This window comes from Thermobia domestica, chromosome 3, assembly GCF_964235325.1.
Source record: "Thermobia domestica chromosome 3, izTheDome1.hap1.1, whole genome shotgun sequence".
In the NCBI taxonomy this organism is placed as follows: Eukaryota; Metazoa; Arthropoda; class Insecta; order Zygentoma; family Lepismatidae; genus Thermobia; species Thermobia domestica.
This window is the reverse complement of record NC_137456.1, coordinates 184,740,268-184,757,386: the sequence shown is the minus strand read 5'-3', so window position 1 is coordinate 184,757,386 and position 17,119 is coordinate 184,740,268.

Genomic DNA, 17,119 nt, shown 5'->3' with positions numbered 1-17,119 from the left:
AATATCCCTACAAATTCCCTTTTTTTCTACCATTTTTATACCTGTAGCTCGGGTACCTTAGGTATATAAACGCACAAATTATATAGTATGTTTGCTTGATTTATACCTAGTAGGTCCTCTAAGTTTCTTTCTAGAGAAATAAACATATTTATATAAGAAATATGTTAAGTGTACTGTTCATTTTAACATATTCATTAGTGCAGATAAAATCACATATAACTTCCACGAAAATTAGAATATAAGCACAATTTATATCTCATTGGATTTGAAATAAATCATATTTTCAATGATGCATACACCGCATCAGCATTTTATATCTATTTAATAAATAATACAAAAGAAGTGAGTGGTATCTTCTTAATAAATGAACACTTACATACCTCAACTAATATGTTTTAATTGCCGACTTTCTTCTGCGTTCGCCTTCTGGAACATCTCTTTTGAGTGTCCAACAGTAATCCGCTAGCATTTTTGAACTCCTCTGTCACTGAAATCTTTTCTCCATGCAGGAAATGTCCTGATGAAAACGTTCCCCATACTCATCGCTAACAGCACCAAGGTTTTCAGGAGAGAAATGCAGTTGGGAGTCTAAAAAGTGAACTTTAAGCGACATGTTGCAACCCATTTCTTTGAATGATTGCTGGAAATCACTCACAATTTCACGGTAATTTGGGGCTTTCTTGTTTCCTAAAAATTCTCTGTTAACCATTTAAATGAACACCAAGCATCTTTCTCAACCAGAGTTAAGAGATCCTCAAATTTTTGGTCATAAATTAAACATTTTTTGGCGGTCTACAAAAATCCTTAGCGTCACTAACCCGAAGAAATTTTTCTTGAGGTAACAATATCCTGCATTACTTTTGTAGATACATATTAAAAGATTATAAGATTTGATTAGGTGATTGGGATAATTATAATTTAAAAGTCTAATTTAAGTTGAGAAATTACAACGATGAAGACAGGAGGAACGCCACTGCATGCGCAAACGTATCCAAGCTATATGCCGCTCCAGTGTGTGACTATGGACGAAATTGGGTCTTTTAAACAGTCTAAAAATCATCGGAATAAATACGTTTTGGTTTTTGTAGATAATGCCACAAGACATGTGGTCGCTCGCGCTGTACCAGCTCTTATAGCAGAAACAATAGCAGAGAAGATATTTGAAGAACTGATTACCAAACACGGCATTCCAGAGATTTTGTCAATGGACAGACTTGGTGGACATCGTAGTACGATAATGGAAGAATTAGCGGAAAGATGTGGTATGAAGTTACATTTCGCTAATACAGGTGCACATTACAGTATTGGGACTGCTAAACGCGCCATTGGTTCGATTCAGCAGGTGATGAAACGTTATATAGACAAGGAGTTTACCAACTGGTATGAAATTCTTCCGTTTATCGTATTTACGATGAACGCTCAAGTTCACGAGGGAACAAAATATTCGCCATATTATTTACTGACAGGGCGTGAACCAAAACGTTTCTTGAACAAGATCTTGACATACCCTGCGAGTATATAGAGAACGATGCGCTAATACAAGCTGTAAAAGAAGAACGAAAATTGGCGTACCAAAATTTACAGAAGAGGTTCAAATCACAGAAGAAACAGATTGAGAAAATGTATTCCCAACCGACGTTCGACGTGGGTCAAAAAGTATGGATGAGAGAAATGCCGCGAGCCGGAATCCCAGCATGTTTTGTGGGAAGATTTAACATTAGAGGAATTATTTTGCAAAGAATGAACAATAATTCGTACAAAGTAAAATATGAAACTGCGAAAGGTTAGGAGAAGGTTGACACGATTGACATTCGAAGAATCAAGCCACTTGTAGGACAAAAGGAAGAAAGAAATGACTACGATGATGAACAGAGTTCGGATAGTGACAACTAGGAGAATGGAAAACGGAGGCTTATGGCTTACGATATTTCGGTTTTGAAAAAAAATATATAACTAAATAAAAATAAATATGTGTTCCTAAGTTTGGAATATTTAAAGTAGGATTTCTGGAAGCAAAATGGGTTTATCGGTGTACTGCGAGGTGGACGGCAGTAGAACAACCAAAGTCCGTCCGAAGACGAAGGAAATGTCGGTTTCCATCAATAAAATCTGAACCGGTAAACATGTTTACAATAATTAGAGAAAATAGGATTATACAGAGTTTATTTAAATTAGAGAATTATAATCAATTAATTGGTATAATTTAATATCTAAGGTGCAAATACAACATAAATAAATAAATAAATAAAATATCTGTAGAAATAAATAAATAGATAAGTAAACAATTAAAGTTATAAATAATTAAAATATTTAAAATTCATTAATACATAAAGTAATTCATTAATCAGGAGAGAATCAGTAATTGGGGATTTTAATTACTTGCAGTAAACACCATATTGAGGAACATAATATGGGGCATGATTATGATGACGGTGACTGTAGCGGAAGACGACCATCAACAGGTCACTTTGCCGGAAATTAGGTTGGCATTGGTTCAAGATGCTTACCCTGTTCATTCATCCAAGGTGGTGTATACGAGAATAAAGTTACATTTAAATTTTCATGAGGCTGTGCCGGTGCATGACAAATGCACCGATGCTTACGATATACTAAACGAATATGCAACAAAAGAAAAAGAATTCAGACATAATATTGTCAACTCATTACCTTGCTATTTTGTATGCGAAAACGGCAAGACCAAGTGTTTGCAAAATAATAAGAATAAGAGGTTTATATTTTCTTGGCTCTTAGGTTTATCATCAATTGGTTTGTCGGCATATAACTTAGTTCATACTCAGCAGTTGTCATTGTCAGTAGAAAAACTAGCTAAACATGAGAACTTACTAGCTGCTAAAATTCAAAATTCAAAATCATCCTTCAATAATGAAATTTCCTTGGTAAACGGAATTGTAGTTAAAGTGCAACATGTATTGCAGGGATTTTTAAATAAAATAGAAGAGTTGTATTGCTACCTTCATCAATCCCAACGGAAAATACTAACGAATTTATTTGCGCATCTATTTCAGGAAAGAGTTAATAAAATTATAAACAACATATTAAATAATCAGCTTTCTTATCATATTCTATCGAATGAGGGTGTAAAAAGATTGGTAAATTTACATGATGTACTAAAGCATACTATTTATAGATCAGACATTGGAATGATTTATCAAATGTCCAATATATATCTAATGAAATAACACTACGATGAAAATAATGTTGATTTACTATTAAAACACCGATAATATATGACAGTAGTATATCTATTATGTATAATGTTACATCAATGGGATATTTGATAAATACCACTAGAATATTTTATGAATTACCAGAGGCAGTATACTTAGCAGAGAAAAAATACAATTCGTTAGATAAAACAAAATGTGAGTTCAAAAGTTTTCTGTTTTTTGAGAGTATCACGTTAGATGATGAAGCGAAATGTTTAAATAACATTGTGCTGAATAATTCATTGGAAGGTTGTCAGCAAAATTCGGAAATTTTTTGGGGAAATTAATATTTAGATATACACATGCAGGTGTCATTTATTCCTCTGTGCAACAAGATGCGTATATGACGAAGGTAGGTGTACATCAAGAGATTACATCCACGAAATTAGAACAAGGAAATAATAGGTCATATTTTGTTAATTACGATAAATTTGACAATATCACTATTGGTGAGTGTGTTATTCCAACTAAACAGATTATACAAGTACGAAATAATCATACTAAATTGATGGGAAATTGGACAGAGAAACAAATGAATTTTTGAATACACACACAGGATTTAAATTGGATGACAGAGAAATTATGAAAATTAAAAGTTGATAAGGCGGTTCCGGAACTAAGTTTAAAGACGATTATATAATGTATGTGATAGGCGGAGTAATAGTTGCATTAATTATAACGACTACGTTGCTTGTATTATATTGTAGACTGTACAAGTCGATTCACAAATATAAAATGCAGAACCAAGAATCATAATAATAATAATAATCGTAATAATAATAATAATAATAATAATAATAATAATAATAATAATAATTGAGAAGTGATAATATAGACAATGGATTAGGTAAACAATGTTGTTTGCGCCTTGGATTGAGAAAAAAATGGTAATGAACATTTGTGAGTATGGAGAAGAAACATTATTTAAAAAAAGCAAACTGGAAAGTTAATAATAAATTAGGCAATAAACATTTGGAGAAAATATGTAAAGATATTTACCAAACAGGATTGGTAGTAGTGAGCCATAAGTCAGTAAGCCTAGACAATAGGACAATAGATCCTAGAGTCTTTGAGTCCATTGGTTTAACGAATAGGAGTAACCGAACGGAAGGAGATAAGTAGAAAGTAAAACGGTAACATCTTGTAGCCCAGTAAAGCAAAAGAAGTAATAAGGATAGAAATAGATAAGCCTAGACCATCATAGACAAGGCTAGAAAACATGAAACAAATATAAGGATAACTATGGTTAATGATAAACAAACATCTGTGAGGCAAGTAGCTGAAAGCTAATAGAAGCAACGAGAATAAAATATGTTTTAAGATAATAGTAATAGAGCTAGAAAATAGATAAAATAAAGAATAAGAATACGTAGAAGAAGTAGAAGTATAAATAAATAAGCTTACTAGACAAAATAAATGAGTTAGAAAAAGTAGGTAGAGCTGGAAAAATAATGAGATACCGAGAAGAAAAATTATAGTACAGCATTCAAAAGAATGACTAATAGACCATAAAATAGTCACGATAGGATTTCTATGTATTGCATCATTACTGTAGTTACGATAAAGCATTCAAAATTTTATGTAAACATTGTATTTTGTACGAAGTTAAATTTGAACTCTAAATTTAAAAAAAATAGGAAATAAAAATAGTCAGTAATAAGAATAATAACATATCAGTAATAATAATTAAAGAATGATTAGTAATAATTGGAAGGTTCATTAGGTGACAAGTCAGACTTAAAATTCTAGTATTTATGTTCTGAGAAGAAAAGATATTGTTTGTATGATCACAGACAATGTAATAAACAGCGAAGATTACTGACAAGCTTCACAGCGGGAGCCGAGATCTGGAATCTCCTTCAAACCTCAGAGTGGCGGAGCTTATGAAAAGAAAGATGGAAGCTTTCTTAAAGTCACTCCTTCGCGTAATGAACAAAGCATTTTTGGGCAAATAACGATGCAATATGTAGTAATTCCGAGTTAACAAATGGTTTTAATGATGTAGAAAGATAGAAGAGCGTTTAATGCAAGTATTATTATATAAACACCTACATATGAGTAGGTAAATTCTGTATTTATGTATGTAAATATGACTGGCAATTAATCTCGGTATGAAGACTTTAAAAAAAGAATAAAACAGAAAAGTGAATAGAAGTTGTATGTAATAATAGTAGTTTTTAGCACTAAATAGATTACATAGGAATAGGAAAATAGTTCATTGCATGTAAATATCCATTATTTGTGCATTAAAGAAAGCAATGTAAAAATAATATGGGAAAAATGGTTTAAGATTTTCACCGATAGCACCCGTAAACAAAACTTAGAAACTTATTCGTTTAAAATAGATAAGATAGATAAAAATAGAGCAAGAATAGAGCCTCATACTAAGTTATATTTATATTTTACAGAACTATGGAAACGCAGGCAGTTATGTTTACTATAATTATGGCAGTGCTAGGGATGTTAGTAATTTTGGTGATGTTAGTGACGGAATACCTATTATGTAAATTAAGAAAATTAGACAAAAAGAGAGGAAGAATTTCTAGTAATATTCAAATGGAAGACACGGACATGGCCTATGAAACAGCCAAGGCTAGATTTACACTATTCAAGCACATCGATTTACACTAAAATTAATAAAGAAAACACTGTAAAACACTTCAAACACACACATCAGATCACAGCACTAAAATGATGGAGAGAACACAAGATAGCACAAATATAGTGGGTACACATTCTTCAACGGACACTAATATAAACCACAGTGTTACCGAAAAAACGCGAATTGTGTGAGTGTCGTTAAAGGAAATAGCCACGAACTTTCGTCTCGAAAGTCGGAGAAACTAAAACAGTATTTCACGCCATGTGAAATTTCCATTATTTAGAAAAATTACGAATTTGGAGGAGAAATACCGACAGCGTGAAGTACACGAGCTTCAGCACACGTCGAGATGGTCCAAGGACTGATACCACGTAAAAGCGTCAGCTCACGGCCAAGGGAATTCAAAACTTTCAAACTCAGCAGTTTGTGGCAAGGTTAGAATTCAGAGTTGCTAACCTCATGAATCTTAGTTGTGGTTTTTGTGTAGTGCAAATTCAGTGCTGTTATCTTTTAAAATTTTACTAGTACACTACAAAATGCAGAAATGGAATAAGGAAGTGTGCAAATTTATTTTATGTGTGTCTTTTCTGTTTACAGTGAGAGTTAGTGGTGTGACAAACAATAAACAATACAGAAATAATTGTAGTAAAATTAACCAGATTGGAAACTATTGTTTGAACTTTAAGACAGTAACCAGTGGAAATTTCTAACAAAAAAGGGAGGAGAGCTAACAAGAAAATACATATATGTATTTTCACTAAGTGTACTGAACACTATGCAGTACAAGGTAGATGTCAACATATGACATAAGCGTGCATTCTTATTAATCAAATACACGCTATGAACATTAAAAAAGACAATAAATAAATGTACATACTTTGAAATTAGAAATAACATGTTTGTTCTACATAAAATATATGTATATATGTAATAAAGATATGATAATGGAAGAAATAAAATTTATACAGTAAGGAAAAAATATGATAGGTAACGGAACGATTTGTAATTTTGATGTATTTAGGTTTTAATGTATTAATTTGTTTAAGGATGTATTAATTTTGTTGTTAACTCTTGAGGTAATCGATTTGAAAAGGAAATCTAATCGCTCACGGAGTTCTCTCAGTTTTGAGGGGGGCATATAGATACATATTAAAAGATTATAAGATTTGATTAGGTGATTGTGATAATTATAATTTAAAAGTCTAATTTAAGTAGACAAATTACAACGATGTTAAATTGTGTCATATATGGCACGTGTTATAGTTTGTTATTGTCTGTCTGTTTGTGTAACCAGTTACACATGGTTATGTTTATGTTTTGTTACTCGTGAAATCCTGGCGGACGGTAACTCGCAGGATTATGTAAATAGAAATTAACAAAATGAATGTAAGCTTGAAATATGTAACGAAACCATTTGTTAACATTGACAATTCGGGTATGCCATAATATTCAGATTCGCAGAGATTGATAGTCTGGGAATTCGGTCTCAATGTAATACGATCTCCAACGAAAGTTTGACCAATAGCTCAGGTAATCAAAGTCGAATCATGAAATGACGAATTCCATCGTCTGGGAAAGAGAACAAAAACCCAGATCTGGATGGAATCAAGATGAGAAGTGGATCAGAAATCTATCATCAGACATCGGAGATCATAAGTCGAATTCTTAATCTCAAGTTCCAAGAGGCCTAAACATCAAAGTATGTGTACCTCAGTTATAAGTGTTAATTACGATCGAAGCTCCAGACATTGGAAGTACTGTGATCTGAACGATTGAGTCATATCCTCTAGTTCAACACACTTACACTAATACATTTTCACTGTTCAAATATATGAAATCTAAATGAACCAGAATGTTTCTGTAATATACTAAATAATCCTCTCGCTAGAAATTCTAGTTGCCCAAACCTCAGTAACTAAGTATAGACTGACTAATTGGTAGCACCTCCCCTCGCCTGATTCAAAAGAAAATTATCTCAATCGTTTGTACATCTTTTGTACACTAATATGCACGCGAAAGTTTTGTTTCTACGCTATGAAGTGCGTTGACAGAACGAAAAGAAAGGGGAGCTATCTAAGTGCTAGGCCACCATGTTCGATTGAACCACAAATTGTCGAGATCGTTTATATATCATTTGTTCAGAAATGTGCAGGTAAAATTTTCGTTTGTACTAAATAATATACGGATGTGAGTATTTTTAATATTTGACCTAGAATTGAAGAAAACGAATGGGGATTGTAATTATTGTAATTATGGAATTATCTCCGGATTGCTTAAAGTTCGAGATATGAAAATTGTTATTTCGACTTCTCATTTCAAATGTTAAACCAGTGTATCATGTTTTAATGTTTTTTGATACTTAACCTAGAAATTAAGAAAGGGGGTGAGGCTACAGCTATGTATTACAGTTTTTGCTGTTTAGTGATCACCGTTAACCGGTTTGAATAACGGTTGCTGAGATTGAAAATGGTACCTATTATACTAGTCGACAAAAAATCCTTCTTTTGTGGCACACGGAAGAAAATACCTGATTCTAATAGAACTTTTTACGTAGAATTCAAATCTGCAATCAGTTTTTCTCCATCACCCTCAGTTTTCCCGTGACAGAGGGATTATCGAGAAATATCCCCTCAAATTTCCTTTTTTTTTTTTTACCATTTTCATACCTGTAGCTCGTGTACCTTAGGTACATAAACGCACAAATTATATAGTATGTTAGCTTCATTTATACTTAGTAGCTCCTCTAAGTTTCATAAGAATAGCATTATTCTTTCTAGAGAAATAAACACATTTATATAAGAAATTTGTTATGTGTACTGTTCATTTTACCATATTCATTAGTGCAGATAAAATCACATATAACTTCCACGAAAATTAGAATATAAGCACAATTTATATCTCATTGGATTTGAAATAAAACATATTTTCAATGATGTATACACCGCGTCAGCATTTTATATCTACTTAATAAATAATACAAAAGAAGTGAGTGGTATCTTCTTAATAAATGAACACTTACATACCTCAACTAATATGTTTTAATTGCCGACTTTCTTCTGCGTTCGCCTTCTGGAACATCTCTTTTGAGTGTCCAACAGTAATCAGCTAGCATTTTTGAACTCCACTGTCCCTGGTATCTCTTCTCCATGCAGGAAATGTCCTGATGGAAACGTTTCTCATACTCATCACTAACAGCACCAAGGTTTCCAATAAATAAATGCACGTGTGAGTCTAGAAAGTGAACTTTAAAGGACATGTTGCAACCCATTTCTTTGAATGATTGCTGGAAATCACTCACAATTTCACGGTAATTTGGGACTTTCTTGTTTCCTAAAGAATCTCTGTTAAGCATTTAAATGAACACCAAGCTGCTTTCTCAACCAGAGTTAAGAGATCCTCAAATTTTTGGTCACGAATCAAACATCTTTTTGGGGGTCTACAAAAATCCCTAGCATCACTAACCCGAGGAAATTTTTCCTTGTGGTAACAATATCCTGCATTACTTTTGTCCATTCCCTTAACAAAGTTTTTGAAGAGCCCCAACTTTATTTGAAGAAGAGGTAGAATTATCTTATCAGGGCTCACCAGTGAGGAATAAACAGCATTCTTCTGTCCAGGAGTTAATACATGCGTTAGCCATTCCTTCTTCATGTAATGTTCCGCTTTGTTCCTGCTGTCCCATTCGCAGAGGAAACAACAATATTCCGTATAACAAAGCTGCGAACCCATTAACAAAGAAATGACTTTTAAATCACATCAAACTGTCCACTTGTATTTCTCATACTGAATTTTTCTAACACTATTTCGATCTTTTCATAGTTTTCCTTCATATTAGTTGCATAAGCCAAAGGCACTGAAGGAAATTTGTTGGCATTGTGCAAAAAGACAGCCTTAAAACTAGTTTTGGAAGAGTCAATAAACAATCTCCACTCTGTACTTATATGTGAATGTCCAAGTGTATCCATCACAGCACAGACATTACTACAATACACTAAATCATTTTCTTGAGAATAATAGTTTTGAAACTGTATGAAGGTTTCGAAAAATACACACTTTAGTGTCACGATGGTGCAAATCCCTGGCTTTAAGTCTAGAAGAAAGAAGTTCTGTGTGTATCTTGGAGAGTTTTAATTCCCGTACGAGGTCATTTAGTTCACCCTGAGTTATCAGATGGGGATCCAATGTAGATAGGCTTCCTAAATAAGTACGATCATCTTCTTCATTTGGAACTTCAGTAGTTGCGTCATGTACGTAATCCTCATTTACCGTAAGATGAGGATGAGGTACTGGTACAGGTAATTCTGCACTGTATGGAACTTACCTAGTTTCTAATGGCAAATTAGGGTACTGTACTGTGTGGTTAGATTTACTGGTTATTTCTTTTATCTGTGTCATACAAAAGTAGCAGTCTAAAGAATGATCTTTTGTTTCCCTCCAGATCATCGGTACTGCGAAGTTTATGTTTCGTTCACCGTTTGCCCACCAAGTCAGACGTTTCACGCAAGTACAACAAATGTAGTGAAAAGCGAAATTCTAATCTTAATGTTAACTCCCCACATACATAACAGAAATTGTCCGGTTGATTTACACATTTCCTCGGCATCTTGTATCCTGTAAGGTATCACATACACATACACACAGGAATCTACTCTCCATCGAATTCCCACAAAATCCCTCTCGAAATTCCCTCATACAAAAATGGCTACATGGTGTACTCATCATTGAAAATATGTTTTATTGGAAATCCAATGAGATATAGTGATATATTTTAATTTTCGTGGAAATTATGTGTTGAAGACCGACTCGACCCGACACGGCCCGAGTGAACCGACCCGATTGTCTCGACCCGAGTGACCTCACCTTACAATCTAACCAGTTTAAGAGAACTAGAACCTTATAAAGCTGCCACCTGAAAAACTGTTGATCAATTCGTATTCATAAACCATTGTTTCGGCTTTTTATTTGTAATATGATTATCCTCCTCCTCCTCAGTGTTCTGCCATTAATGACAGGCCAGTTTCCGTGAACTATGTAAGAAGCTTCCATTTTTGCGATTTCTTACTAATATCTTCCTCGCAACCCAAAATAATGTATCACCCTCCTTATTACAATCTATCAATTGCAACCTTCTTACACACTCTCGCTCTCCTGATATCACCCCCTTCATTACATCTCTCATAATGCAATCACTTAGCAAGATCGAAACTTGTGATCCGTCCATTGTTTCGCTTCCTTATATCGTCCAATATTGCTCTCGTTTCTTGCATTTTTCAGCGTTTCCTAATTCGTTTTCCTCTCTACCCTGCTGACCTTCTCTATTTTCCTCCACATCCAAACTTCCAAGGTTAAAATTTAGTCAATCAACTTCGAAAGTCAAATTAAAATTTGAAGTTCTGAAGACAACATGATTTTCTAGTAAGGAATGTATATAGAACTTCTTTTAATATTTTTTGCTGTGTAATAAACAAATAATCATCATGTTAACATTCCGATTTTTTTTTTTTTCAAAAACAGCGTTGGTGTCTGATAGAATCATAAGGAACTAATTGCACTGAAATATCATTCTGTACGGAATTACCTTTTAATTTTTTCCTGATTAATTTATCTAGAAGATATTTGCAACATTATATAAAATCAGCGAGTAATTTAGTGCCGAGAAAGTCAAATCCACCTGTTCCATTCCTTGGACAATCACCTTAGAGAACGCCAGTTCAAATCGCTAGTAGAGGTTCAATACGCACTTGATACCTTCTTCGCTTCACGTCACACCAAGTTCGACTGCGATGGAATCCATAGCCTTCCAGAACGTTGGCAGAAGGTCGTCAATACTGATGGAGACTATTTTTGATATTCCAGGTACGTCTTAGGTTACATATCAATGTTCGATGGTGTTGGTGAAAAAGCGGTGGAACTTTCTTTGTCACTCTTAAAGTAATAATAATAATAATAATAATAATAATAATAATAATAATAATAATAATAATAATAGTAATAATAATAATAATGTGTCATGCCCAAAGCCAGATGTTTGACCCGAAGGTCCATGGGTATTGATTCCAGCTCGTACCAAGTAAGTTTTCTGGTGGGCAAAAACCGTGTGCATGGGTTTTTTCGGTGTTCACCCATTTCCTCCCACTTTCTTCATTCAACCACTTCAATTATTTCTCATCATCATTGTCTCTCTTAGCGTTGGCGCATAACGTGAGACGTTAACTAAATATTTCCTTTTAATTTCACTTAATGTGAAATTTAACTTGACATAAAAACGCAGAAAGGGAAAAAGTCAGTCGTAATATTAATTACAATTACCATGCCAATTAGGTAATATAGGGTTAAATTAAAATTTTATTATTATTTCAGCTACAATTAGTGACAATTATCATTCATTCACCAACTTCGAATTGAATTCTACAACAAAAGAATGAAATGAAATCTTTGAGTTTTACGTCCCACGTTTATGCCAGTTAGGCTAAAGGAGACGGTGATGATGAGTAATGAATGAAATGGTGGAATGAAGAAAGTGTGAGGAAACGGGAGAATCCCGAGAAAACCCACGCACGCGGTGTTTGTCCACCACAAAATTCACATGGCGGGAATTGGGATCGAACCCGGGACCCCAAGCGCCAGAGGTGAACGCTCTACCACTGAGCCACGCGGCCCAATTCACAACAAAGCTCCTTATAGTATTTCAAAATAAGAATGTGACGACCCGACCCGAGTGACCTGACTCTAGTGACCCGACTCGACAACCCGACCCAACCCGACCGCACTATCAGAGGGGTACAACTTGCAGTACAATTTATTTTGTATGGTTTAACATACTTCAAGGCTGCCATATTTTTTGAAAACAGAAAAAACGGGACATCTTACAAATTAGTAGTAAATATTGCATTTTGTATTAATTTTATCTTTCGAATTTTACTACAGCATCGCTCTAATTACACAACTTAAAATAATTTATTAATATAGTCCATACTTAATCAACAGTGATAAAAATTATTATAGAAGCTAGAAGCTGTTCTAAATATAAGCACAATCAGTGAACATACAATATTTAGGCAAAGATTATGTTTTCAATATTATTACACTTACCGCCTTACACGTCTACATGTCTATAAAGCAAAAAATCCAGATTTGTGAAGTTGTTTCCAAATTTCAATTGACTTATTTATTTTTGTTAATTTAAAATGCGAACTAAAAGAAAGCAATTTGCATAATTGTTATTCTGAAGCAGAAAAAAATGTGTTTTCGGGGCTGGTCTGCAACGTCACAAGAGTTTGTTGCCATTTCGGGGTATACATTCTTACTTTTGGTGATAAGGGTGCCAGTTAGGAGGATTTAAAAATTGCATGTTATATCCGGGGAAGCAGCGATTGCAATAATAATAAAGATTAGAATGAAATTGTTCCTATAGTATTTTCCGAATCAAAAGCAAAACGAATAAGTCGATTTTATTATCTTTTCAGAACTTTTGATATGTAATAATAAAAAAACTGGACAGGAAGGAAAATTTCTTCACATCGCGACAAATTTTAAGAAACCGGGACGCATGGTAGTCTTACAAACTTATTTGCATGCGGAGTGTCAGTACGGAGCCACTATGTAGCAGAGTAGATACTAAACAAAACCTCGTAAATAGGTTGCCAACTCAGGAAAACAAAATTACCGGCAAAAAATCAAAATTCTCTGTACAAATGAGAAACTGAAGACTGTATTGATCGTTATTGTATTTACCAGCAATTGCCACTTCTTTAAAATTATCGAAACAGATGAATAATACTGGATATTAACCTTTACGTAACAATTGTTGATTCATAAAATGAAATTTGCTCTATAAACATACACTTCAAACAAAGGAAATTGCTTTAAAAAGTCATTTCCTACTCTCAATAAATGTATAAAATTCTTTTACAATAAAATCTAAGTGTTATCAAATTTCTTATGTTAAATAAATAAAAAAAACTGCCATAGATTAAAAAAATATATCGATGATGTACAATACAACGGAAATTTGGGTTTGTAAAGGCACTGTTGAAAAATTTCGTTATAATTTGGATGGCAGATTCCAAAATACCTGGTCAGAAGGGGGCTAGTAAGAAGTTTGTACCGGTCACCGGCCTTAATGAAAATCACAGCAATATTCCCGGCCAGGCCGGTGAAATACCGGCCAGTTAGCAAAAGTACTCGTAAATCAGAATGCTGAATGCACCAAAATACTTCACCATGCATTCTATGGTTTCTGCAAAATGAGTTTAATGAAGATGTTCAAATAAAACAAGATACTGTGTTATAATTTTCCCTTTAACAGTCTACTTTGTGAATTTGTTATATCTTCCACTTATCAATTTCCTGTACGAGATAACAGTTTCTGCGCAAGTTATAAAGAAAAAAATGCATTTTTCTCATAAGGATTCAGCTCACGTAAGAAATACTGAATAAGTTTAATAAAAAGAGCCGAGGAGTGATAAACTAACTCAGGAATAATGATTTTAAGTATAACTATAAATATAAAAACAAAAAAACGTTTAATTCCATCATCGTTAGAATAAGATCAATGTAGTGAATCACACGATAGTATGAACATACCAATCTACACAATAGTGTGTACAAAGTCTTGTTAGAAAAATACTCCACAGTATGTGACACATTGTTTTAATGTGTCTACCATTTAGAGAGTCCCCCACATTGTTTTCGTTCTGGCGGCGCCCGTAATTGTGTACAAACGAAAATTTCGTCTGGACATTTCTGTACAAACGATGTACAAACGATTGCGACGATTTGTGATTGAATTCGACATGTTTGGGGGCTACCATTTGAACTACCCACTTTGTTTTCATTCTGGCGGCGCCCCTAATTGTGTACAAACGAAAATTTCGCCTGCACATTTCTGTACAAACGATGTACAAACGATTGAGACCATTTCCGATTGAGTCTTGAAAGGTGGGGGGCTGTCTAAAGCAGTACTGCAAAAATACATGTAATTCATATTGAGCACGATAGGACGCAATGTTCATTTCAGATTTTCCAGTTAGGGGGAATTGAATAAACAATGGCTGAATAGAGTACTGTGAGAATTCTAGCAACTCAGATTGTGCACTCTCGGGAAATGCCATAGAGCGAATATCGAAGCCCTATGCCTAAGAGCCACCTCTATAATCATCACTGACTGCCATTTCAATAATGTGTTTTATGGTTTTATGTCCGTGTTCCCATCCTTTCCCTCCCCCTCCAACTGGATACTTGAAACTTTTTCTATTCCAAATTTTTGTGCTAGTATTCTGTCGAAACCTTGACTTTTTTACTCTCATCGGTTTCGAGTTAGTTAACTTTTTAAGTTTAGGATTCCCTTTCTGCATCGAGGTTTTACGAGACGTAAACGCAAAGATTATTATGAAATTCTAACACAGTAATCGTCCAAATTTTGTAAGCTCTATAGTGATCGACGATAAAACTGGAAATGACCCATGTCTACCACTTTCAGTTGGCGAATCACCTCCATTAAGGAACTCCCTCGAGAGGAATCACTTTACTTATTTATTGCAAAAAGCAGAATTAAAAAATTCGCATTAGTCCAAAGTTATCGTGCGAAGTAACGGCCTTTCGCGTGTACATACTAATATTGATAAGTTCCACTACGCGATCCCAATTAATACCTCATATACCTCAGCCACACACACACACAAGCATATGTACACATGAAAGTATACCTGGTGGTATCCACACACTTACGCCGGAAACTAGAAACACGCACACACAGACAGAGAGAGAGAGAGAGAGAGAGAGAGAGAGAAATCTAGTTGTACCTTTATACTGAATGCACTATTACTCACAAAATCAAATAAAAAATAAAAAGGAAAAAAGTTGTTAATTAAACTTTCAAAGATTGGTACCACTACTGCGTATAATACATGAAATTGTTCCATAATGATTGATTCGTAATATGATGTATATGGATTTCATAATGGTAGTATAACAAAATGCCTTCAAATTGACCACAAAATAAAAAGTGAAATGTATTTCTCAAATTTTGTAAAATCGAAGTCGGTGGGCATTATGGGAACAGTCTACAACAACAATATATGCAAATAAATATTAATATACTTCACGTTTTCTAGTGGGTGCAAGAAAACTTCGAATAATGTTTGGTTTCATAATCATTAGCTGATGTATATATATATATATATATATATATATATATATATATATATATATATATATATATATATATATATATATATATATATATATATATACACGGTGGTAGGTAACTCCACCGATAAACTTTGGAAGGTGATTTCTTATATGAGAAGAAAAAAGTTCTAATAAACATGTGTCGAAAAACGTCTCGTTTCAGAATTATAAAACGCCAAATATTCGAATAATCAAGTTTCAAAACGGCCTGCCTTAGAAACTATAGGGTATTTCCGAAGCGGTTGAAGGAATTCCACAGGAACTATTATGCGTTCTGTCTAAATATCTATGTTTCAGAATTCACCGATACCAGCGAAACCAACGCACCGTTAGTACTTAAAGGAGTATCCCTATACCTCAACTTTTTTTTTACAGTTCGTTTCGCCGATAACTGAGGATGGTAAAACAGGAATCTTTAAATAGAGCGCATACTAGTTCTTGTGTAATTCCTTAAACCGCTTGAGATAAGTCCTATAGTTTCTAAATGAGGGCGTTTTCAAACGCGATTTTGCGAATTTTCGGCGTTTCATAACTCTCAAAGGAGACGTTTATCGACCCATATTTATTAGAACTTTTTTCTTCCATTTCATATAAGGAATCACCTCCGAAAGTTTGTAGGTGGAGTTACCTACCACCCTGTATATATATATTTCTATGTCAGAAGGGCACGGACAAAAGGACGATGACAGAAATGCCCGAATCAAAAGGGCCCCGCTGTCAAAAGTGACCCAGTCAAAAGGTCATCGCGACAAAAGTGCCCGAGACAAAAGGGCCTATCTAAAAAAATGCCCGGGTCAAAAAGGACACCGTCTGAAAAGGGCACGGGTCAAGAAAGTCCCGAGTCGAAAGGGCCCCGCTTCATAATGCCGCGAGTCAAAAAATGCCCCGCGTTAAAAGAGGCCGTGTCAAAGAAGCACCGCCTCTGAAAGGCCCGTGTCAAAAAGGCCCTGCGATAAAATGCCCCGTAAATACAATTCCATGGCTTAAAACCCTGAGATCAGGAGTGGAATCAGAAGAAAGAAAGAAAAAATTATATATTGCCAGGTGCGTAAGTAAGTTTACTGCGCCCTGGATCGTTGATTATCTATTTACTCATACC